We start from the raw sequence: 10,102 nt of genomic DNA, 5'->3' as shown, positions 1-10,102 counted from the left end.
CATCACCAGGGAACGGGAAACTGGTTTCCAAGCTGGTTGTAACAGTCCCGTACCCACACGCTCCCGAAGCTCCAAGTGGTCGGCAGCTCGGTCTGTGCGGATGTTTTCTCGCCGACGTGCCATGGTTGCCATTGTCTAAGTCAGATTGCCAGGGACGTTCACAGCTCTTTTGGAGGGTTTTACGGCATTTGATTCCCTCTCCAGTGAGATGCCGGCTCTTCGTCAGCTGTTAAAGTTGTGTGATCTGCCCTTTTCGTCCCGGTTCTTGGAGGTTTTGCTCTATGTCCGTGGTGGACAGCCTCTGAGGTGTGTCCAGTGACCCCACCTCCTGGTCCTCCTGCCCTGGGTGGCTCCCTCCCCTGGAGGGTGGGCAGGACCTGGTGACTCTCTTCTAGGGAATATAACAGGACAACAGTGACGGGATGCCCCTTCTGAGATTAAATCACAAAACCACCGCCCCCTTCTTGATCAGCCTCTCTCAGGGTCCTTGTTCTGTGAAAGGCCCCCCGCCATGCTGTGACTAGCTTGGCGGAGAGGCCTGTGTGGCAAGGAACTGCCAGCAGCCAGCGGGGACCTGAGGCTTGCCGACAACTCCTTGGGAGCTTGGGAGGGGGATCCTTTCCCAGATGAGCCTTGAGATGAGGGCAGCCCCTGCCCACCCATCACCGCTCCCTCGAGGGCGCCTGAGCAGAGGCCCCAGCTGAGCTGCCCAGAGCTGCCTGACCCACAGACGCTATGAGGCGGGAAACGTTTATTGTTTTACACAGTAAGTTTTAAAGTGAGTTGTCATGCAGCGACAGACCACTCCTAACAGCTTCCTGGTGCCTGGGGAAGGGTACCGACATGCAAATGTCCAAACAGGCCAGAGTGGCTTTGGAACCAGACTGTGGGCAGAGCCAGGTGGGGTTCGGGGGAGTGTTAGGCAAACACTAACACACCCTGGACAGGCCATGAGTAGACGGAGGGGCTTTGAGGACACTGCCAGGGAGGGTGCCCAGGAAGTGAGGACCACGGGTTCTGGGGACAGAACGGCAGAAGCATGGCCACTGTGTCGCCTGCAGCTGCCCTCTGATGCCCATGAGCCCACCAGGAGGTTTGCAGGCAGAGTGCTGGCCTCTTCCCGAGGCCTGTAGCACAGGAGGAGGGAGGCAGGTTGAGAGAGCTGGGAAACAAAAAGGAACTGGTGCCTGGTAGTTTTGAAAATTTGCAGTTTCTCCAAATGGTAAAAGATGCTAAAATTAAGAAATGACTTCCCAGGGAATGTCAGATCCAGGAGAATCGGTCTGCAAGTGAAGCCAGGGGTGTGGCAGTCAAGGCCCCAGAAAGAGCAAAGGTGATCCCTCAGAGGGCCATTCAGGGCCTGTGACAAAGATTAAGGTGTACCCCACAAATCCTCTCTCCCAGAGACAGGGCCTCTCGGAAGCCCCCACATCGCCCCTCAGCCATCCCAGGAGTCCACGCTAGAGCAGAGCTCATCTCAAAGACCTTCACGGGTGTGCCTTTTTGCTAATGGAGTGACTACCCACTTGGACGAAGACAAGGACAGAGCCATTCAAAATGAAGAGAGACTTTGGATTCCCCTACCCCCCACCCTGCACAATTTTCCTGGAAGGAAGCAGGCTGAGAAAACTGCTTGCTTGCAAACATGTGCTTTCATTTAAAAAATGGGGAGGGGGCGGGTGGTGCCTGGGTGGCGCAGTCAGTTAAGCATCCGACTCTTGGTTTCGGCTCAGGTCATGATCTCAGGGTCCTGGGATCGAGCCCAGCATTGGGCTCTGTCCTCAGCTCGAAGTCTGCTTGAGATTCTCTCTCCCTCTCACTCTGCCCCTCCCACTCGTTCTCTCTCTAAAATAAATAAATCTTAAAAAAAAAAGTAAAAGGGATGGCTCAGAGGGCAGAATAGAGGTCAGAGGACAGAGCCCAAAGCAAAGGAGGATTCTTTCCAGAACTTAAGACCTAATCAGAGAACTGCTTGGCTGGGTTTCAGAATTGCTATGGGCCAGTGACTCCTCTGTGTTCCCCACTGCACCCCTTTCTGACCAGGTGTGTCTAGAGCAGTTACCCCATGTCAGCTCTACCACTGGACACTATGGGGCACGTGACAGCAGGGAGGCCGCTAACCTGGATCTACGGACCCAGAGAAACTGTATTTGAGGAACGGTACTAGAGATGCCTCATCTTTGCCTGGACTCGATTTAGATGACGAGATTGTGAACGTGAAGATGTCAGACGTGGGAGATTATATTCCCCCATTTTATAATATTCAACCAACCTTGCGTTCCCAAGATAAACCCCATTGGTTGTTATGTGATATAAATATTTATACATTTGGGGAATTGACTTTGCTATGATTTTATTCCGTATTTTTGCATCTATGTTCGTGAATGAGACTTGTTGATACATTTTTTTCTTATACTGCTCTTGTTTGCATTGGTATCAATATTAGGCTAACACACACACAAATCTAGTTGGGGAGTGTTCCTTCCTTTTATGTTCTCCGGGAGGTTCTGTGTAAGACTGGAATTATCTGCTTTTTCCACATTTGGTAGATATTGCTTGTAAATGCATCATTTTGGGAAAAAAATTAATGTCTTTAATGGTTACAGGTTTTTAATTTTCTTCTTAATTTAGTTTCCTAGTTTGTAATTTTCTAGGGATCTATACATCCTATGTCTTTCCAAACAAATTGGTATAAAATTGTTCATGACGACCTCCTAAGCAAGATTTTTATTTTATTATTTATTATTTTTTTAAAAAGATTTTATTTATTTATCTGACAGAGAGAGAGACAGCCAGGGAGAGTGGGAACACAAGCAGGGGGAGTGGGAGAGGAAGAAGCAGGCTCCCAGCGGAGGAGCCCCATGCTGGGCTCGATCCCAGGACGCTGGGACCACGCCCTGAGCCGAAGGCAGATGCTTAATGACTGAGCCACCCAGGCGTCCCTAAGCAAGATTTTTAAAACTGTAGCATTGCTGGTTACATCCTCTCCTTTTTTCTAATATTGTTTATTTCTGCTCTGTCTCCACCTTCACCTCTGACTCGCTCCACGATTCACAGAAGAGCTTGACGAGGTCTCAGAAGCAGACCGGAAGAGGAGTTCAGCATGCAGGGTGCTTGTGAAGAGCATCTGGGAGTAAGGCTGATGGAAGGAAGGGAGGGGCAGCAGGAAGGCGGAAGAAGCTGAGTTATAGCGCAGCCCTAATGATGGCCTCAGCCAACCTCGCGAGGATCTCTGGGACTGGAACGGTCCTTTGCCTGCTCTGAGTTGGGTCAAAATAGCTACGTCTTCATACTCCTCCCTCAGATCACTCATCTTATATGGGAAGTCCCCAGGGAAGGGCGTTGTAATGAGCAAGGCTGCTCTCTACAGCTGGGGTGGTCCCTAAAGGAGCTGACAGCTGAAGTCTTGTCAGCCAGCAGCCCTCCCAGCAGCTGAGGCAACAACCCAACAGAAGGAGACTCTGGGCAGCACATCCACAGTCCATCACGGTGGTGGTAGAGTAAGTGAGTCACATCTTTATTTCCCTCGGTCTGCTTGCAGTCTAGCTAACTCATGCCCCATAACAGGCAAGCAAGAAAATATCCATGACTGTTACCTCATTGTCTCTGTAACTGGTCATGAGGCCATAGTTGATTTTGAAATTGTGATAAAATATACATAACATGAAGTTTACTATCTTAACTATTTTTTAATGTGTTGTTCAATAGTGTTCAGTATATTTACAGTATTGTACAACCCGTCCCCAGAACTTCTTTTTTTCTTTTCTTTTTTTTTTAAGATTTTATTTATTTATTTAAGAGAGAGAGAGCGGCAGAGGGAGAGGCAGAAGCAGGCTTCGTGCAGGGAGCCCGATGTGGCACTCCATCCCATGACCCTGGGATCATGACCTGAGCCGAAGGTAGAGGCTTAACTGGCTGAGCCACCGAGGCCCCCCCACCCCCAGAACTTTTTCATTTGCAAAACTGAAACTCTGTATGCATTGCACAGTAACCTCCCCCAGCCCTGGCACCCACCATTCCACTCTCTGTCTTTCTGAATCTGACTACTCTAGGAACCTCACGTAAGTGGAGTTGTACAGTGTTTCTCTTTTTGTGACTGGCTTATTTCACTCAGCATCATGTCCTCAAGGTTCACCCCTGCTGGAGTGTCTGGCAGAATTTCCTGGCTGAATAGGTTCCACTGTATGGATAGACCACCTTAGGCTTCTCCATTCATCTCTCAGTGGACACTTAGGTTGGTTCCACTTTCTGGCTACTGTGAAGAATGCTGCTCTGGACGTGGGTGTTCAGGTATCTCTTCAAAACCCTACTCTGGATAAACACCCGGAAGTGGAGTCACTGGATCATATGCGAATTCTATTTTTAATTTTTTTGAGAACCACCATACAGTTTTCCACAGTGGCACATTTCCACCAACACCGGCAGTGCACAAGTATTCCGATTTCTCCACATCCTCACCACCACTTGTAACTTTCTGTTTGTTTTTTCATAATAGCCATTCTAGTAGGTGTGAGATGACACCCCATTGTGGTGTTTGTTTTCCGTAATGATGAATGATGTTGTGCATCTTTTCACGTGCTCATTGGCTATTTGTATCTCTTCTTTGGAGAAATGTCTATTCAAACTCACTGTCCACTTTTAAATCAGGGTTTTTTTTTGTTGTTGTTAAGTTTTAGGAGTTCTCTATATATTCTGGGTATTAACCTCTTATCAGATCTATGATTTGCAAATATTATTTCCCATTCTATAGGTTGCCTTTTGATATAAATACATGTGATATCTAAATAAGGATATACAAAAAAATTTTGATCATGTCTTTTTATATGCATACAAAATCTTAACATTTTCACAAAGTCCAGTTATCCAGTTTTTCTTTTGTGGCCTTTGGCATCATATCCAAATCATTGCCAAATCCAAAGTTGTAAAGGTGACCTACGAGAATGTAGTTTTGGGTCTATTTTATTCCATGGACTACGTTTGTCTTTCTGCCACTACCACACTATTTTGTAATAGTTTTGAAATCAGGAAGTGTGTCTTCCAGCTTTGGCTGTCCTTTTTAAAGATTGCTGTGGCTATTTGGCATCCCTTGAGATTCCATACATATTTTAGGATGGGTTTTTCTATTTCCGAAAAAAAAAAGCCATTCAGATTTTGATAGGAATTGCTTTGAATTTGTAGATAGCTTTGAGTAGTATAGGCACCTTTACGATCTTAAATCTTCCCATCCATGAACATGGAATGTACTTCCATTTACTTCTGTCTTCTTTCTTTCAGCAATGGTTTGCACTCTTCATTACGCAAGTCTTTCACCTCCTTGGTTAAGTTTATTCCCAGTATTTTCTCCTTTTTGATGCTATTGCAAATGGGATTGTTTTCCTCATTGCCTTTTTGAATTGTTCATTGTTAGTGTATAGAAACACAATTGATTTTTTGTATTGATTTTGTATCCTGCAACGTTCTGAAGTTATTACTACTAACAGGTTTTTTTAAATGAAATCTTTAGGGTTTTCTGCATTTAAGATCATGTCATCTGAGAACAAAGATAATTTTATTTCTTCCTTTCCAAAGAGGATTCCCCCCCCCCTTTTTTTACTTGCCTAATTGTTCTGCCTAGGACTTCCAGTACTACCCTAAATAGAAGTGGTGAAAGCTTGCCTCCTTACCTTCTCCCTGATCTTAGAGGAAAAGCTTCCAGTCTTTCATCATTGAGTATGACGTTCACTATGGGCTTTTCATATATCACTTGTTATGTTTAGTTTCCTTCCATTCTTAGCTTGTTGAGTGTTTTTATCATAGAAGGATATTGAATTTTGTCAAGTAATTATTTTTGCATCATGTGAGAGGATCATGCAGGTTTTTCCCCTTCATTCTGTCAGCATGGTGTATTACACTGATTGATTTCTGTATGATGCAGCACTCTTGCAGTCTAGGAATAAATCCCATTTAGCCATAACATATCAGCCCTTTAAAGTGTTGTTGGATTCTATTTGCTAGTATTTTCTTGAGGGCATAGTTGATATTGCCTCCAGCTCTACTGAGATATAATTGCCATGTAACATTGGATACGCTTAAGATACACAACTTGATAGTGTGATACATGTATACCTTACAAAATGATTGTCACAATAAGCTTAGTTAACACATCCTTCACCTCACATAACTACCATTTTTTTTTGCTGTTGTTGTGATGAGAACATTAAAGATCTACTCTCTTAGCAGCTTTCAAGTATGATTTTTCTAATTTTCTTCTTCCATTACCCATTCCGTGTTTTATCTCCCCTTAGCCAGGACCTTGGCTGGTGGGGTTTTTCATCTAGTAGTATGACCCAAACACACCCAAAAGGTCTGAATCCTTGGGAGGTTTCTGCCAGTTTTTGATTGACACTATTTTCTGATGACCTTTTCCCTTTGGAATAGAAGTTCCAAGAGGCACCTCCAAGGACCCACTTAGTTCCTGGGAATAATCGTGAGAGGAGCTAGTTCCTCTAGCACCCCTTGACTCCCGAATGGCACCTGTACTTGAGTGACTGCATCATGACTCTTATTTAGATAAGGTCACAACCTGTCAGACGCAGCTGCACCCTCTCGGAGTGTTGCCTCCCACGGGACTCACACGAGTCCTCACTGGACCATCTCTTAGGCCACGCGTTCTGGCTGGGCACATCAAAGTAAGAGCATTGAACTCCACGTGTGTATCTGATTTCCTCTCATCTTCTGCTGTAAAATTAATCTCTTTATCACAGAAATGTGCTGTGGGATTCCATAAAGGTCCACAAGGCATACTGTAAATCTGTGGACGGTGGTGCTGACAGAGGCATTACAGGCAGGGAAAGCGAATCATGTCCACACTAAATGTCTACACCAGTGAGGGCAAATTGCTGCTCCTTCCATGACGGAAGAGATCTGATGAAATCCGGCTTCCGCCAAGTGACCAGCTGGTCCCCAGGAAATGACACCATGTTAGGGGCTCCACACAAGTCTCTGCTCTTGGTGGGTTAGATTCTCAACTGCAACGATGTCCAGGTCATACCCGGTGAGGCCAAGTCCATGACGCTGGGCCCACGCATAGCCTCCAGCCCTGCCTCCTTGGCCACTTCGTTCATGAGCCCATTGAACAAGCATTTGGATGGCTGGCTAAAGAGGCTGGCTGCTGTCCCAGAATGGACTGTCCCGTCCAAGTGGTTCCCGAGGGCCTCCTCTGCACCAGATGCCTTTGGACGAGTATTCACATGTGACCAAGTGTCTTTACAGTCCCTGTCTACCCAGAGAGGCCCCTCCCCGTATGTCATCCCCAGATCACCTCATTACCGGTCTTGCAACGTGGTTTTTGTCTAAGGCTCTGATGAGAAAGCCGAGCCATTAGCAACCGTCCATGAGTCAATAGAGAGCTGTATTTCTGGCCATTTTCAGGCCAGGCAAAGCGGACAACGGGCAAACGTGGTGCTTGAAGTAATGACCACTGAGAGGACTTCCCTTCACCTCTGTCCTTTCGGGTCACCGCATGAATGCTTGAGCCCTCCGCTTCGGCGCCATCTGTGAACCAGGATCAAGCTCTTTCCTTCTCCATCAACTAGTCATAACGACCTCCCTGTGAGGTCAGAGGTGTGGACTGTGGATGAGGAGACGACGCCGCAGGAGCAGGTGAGAGGCACGGCCCCTCCGCACCCTTGGACAGACTCCCTAGATACATGGCGCTGGAAACAGCTTCACCGAACGTCTTACTGTGGTCGCCAGGGCTCCCCAGCCTCCCAGCCTGCGTATATGCCTGTTTGCTGTCGCGTGAGAAGAGCAGTCCCGGCCACGTGGGAGCTAAAGCTGGCCTGGGCCTCGTGGTGATACGGTGGCCTCCTCCTGCTGCACGGAAACAGTCCCAGAGAACACCAACATCAGCGAGACACGGCCGCTCTGTGACCGGATGGACCAAGCCACACAGGAGCCCTCTGTGATCGTGTCTGAATACGGACAGAAATATGAGTAATTTCCAAACCACAGAAATGACCAAACACGCCCCTCTCGTGGTTTCTGCGAGTGACAGCTGCTTTTTCACCGGTTACAGCTGACGCCTTGTAGAGCGCGAGGTTTAGGGCGCTGACACCCCGCCGCGTGCTTGAAAATCCGCGTATGACTTTGACTCCCCCGAACCAAGGACTGAAGTGCTAAGAGCCTCTGCTGCCTGGAAGCCTCGCCGAGGACATAACGCATTTTTGGTGCGTTGCATGTGGTCTACACTGTATTCTCACAATGAAGTAAGCCGGAGGAAAGAGGATGTTAGTAAGAAAACCATAAAGAAGAGAGAATGCAATTCACAGTGCGGGACTGTATCTATCCAACCTATCCGCATCTAAGTGGATGCAGAGTTCAAACCTGTGTCGTTCAAGGGCCAACTGTACAGCCTTCCCTCCTTCTAGATAAGACGTACTATGAGAAATGTCCCCCACTTCCTGACAGCATCCATTCCAGAGAGAAACCCTACTTTCTTGAACTTTCACTAAAATCACTTCCTACAAGCCCAAATCCAAGTGCTTTCTAGCACCTTCTCACTGAGACATCCCACGGCTCCCCATGGTGTGCGCCCCCTCACTGGCTCAGCAGCAGGTATGTCCCGTGGGCTTAGCTGGAGGACACTGATGCTGCCCACGCCTCACCCGTGCTATTAAGGCCACGTCACTTCTGGCAGCAAATCCCGCGGCAGGCAGGGCGAGGCAACAGAGCCACTCTGGGTAATCTAAGCAGGGGCTGACTTAATAGACAGAATCAGGTGCTTATGAAAGTTCTGCAAGATTTGGAGGAGAAGGCTCTGAGCGGCTTGGGGGTGGGGAAGTGCTGGACCCCTGCACCTGCCACGGGGGTCAGGAGTTTACAGAACAACCAGAGTGGCCATTCCAGGCTCTGTCCCCCAACAGAGCTGCTTCTGCTGCTAATGTCACGGCCTGTCACTGCCGTCCCAGCCCCCCAGCATCTCGGCAGCTGGGAGGAGACACTGAAACCTGCTCAGAAAGGCCCTGCCCTTCATGACCTTGCCCGTCAGCAGCAAAGAGCAAAGAGAGTGGCGAGGGGCAGAGCCTCCCCCCTTTCCGACTTCCACATGTACAGGGAGGGCGCGCGGTGGGCAGAACCACTCTCCCATCCAGATCGGGGACGCAGGGAGCAGGAAATGGGCACCTGTCAGCAACCCCCAAAGGTGGCCCTAAGCAGCTGTCTACCCAATTCCAGAATTTTTTCTTTCCTTTTTTTTTTTTTTTTAACAAAACAAATGTTTAAATTTAACCCCACTGGGTTAAACTTCTGACTGGCAGCCACGTGACTCGTTCTAGCTTACTCCTTCCCTTGACCTTGGGAGGGGCGAACCCTTGGCTGCTTCCTTTCCCTGCGGTTTCCTCTCTAACTCTGACTCTTTCCAGCCCTGGCACCACGCCCCCCCCACCCCGCCAGGGCATCCCCAGCCAGGGTCCAGCAGGGGCAGGCTTCCCTGACATGAGTCCAGCAGGGTGCAGGGCCTCTCAGGAGTCCACAGGAGGTGGGGGGGCCCTTCCTCTTTCCTGGGGGCTCCCTGAACAAGTCTGTCCTGCCACCTCCTCTACAAGGCCCCACCAGCTCCCCTGGGGCCCAAGTCCCGGTCCTAAGGCACAAGCCCTGCCATCAACTGTGACAGAAGCTGGCTCTTGGGGTCCGCTGGAAAAGGCAGACCTGTGGGGGAGTGGGGCCTGGGGTGAGCAGTGTGGGGGCCATAAGGTGGTTTTAGGTGAAATGGGGGCAGATATTTAGTCCACAAGGAACAGAGGCCCCTGAACTATCTGAGGGCATCTGAAGGAGGACAGAAATCAGGTGTTCCCTGGGAGATCCATCCCATAGGGAGTGAACCCCTGGGTCCCTGACCTCGGCCTCCCAGACCGGCCTCTGGTGCCTTCCTAGAACCTCAACTCAGAAGGTCAAGGGCTTCTGGAAGGAGACCACTGAGCCCGGCCTCCCAAACACCTGTCATACTAGCCCTTGGTGAAGTCCCTCTTGGCCAGCGAGTTAGGCCCAGCCCCATTCCAGAGAGGACTGAGGGTGGCTGGGGAGGTGCCTCCCGCAGGCCAGGCCGGGAGAAACGGCTTATTTG

Source organism: Ailuropoda melanoleuca, chromosome 14, assembly GCF_002007445.2.
Source record: "Ailuropoda melanoleuca isolate Jingjing chromosome 14, ASM200744v2, whole genome shotgun sequence".
Classification (NCBI taxonomy): Eukaryota; Metazoa; Chordata; class Mammalia; order Carnivora; family Ursidae; genus Ailuropoda; species Ailuropoda melanoleuca.
Note: the sequence above shows the minus strand (reverse complement) of the source record.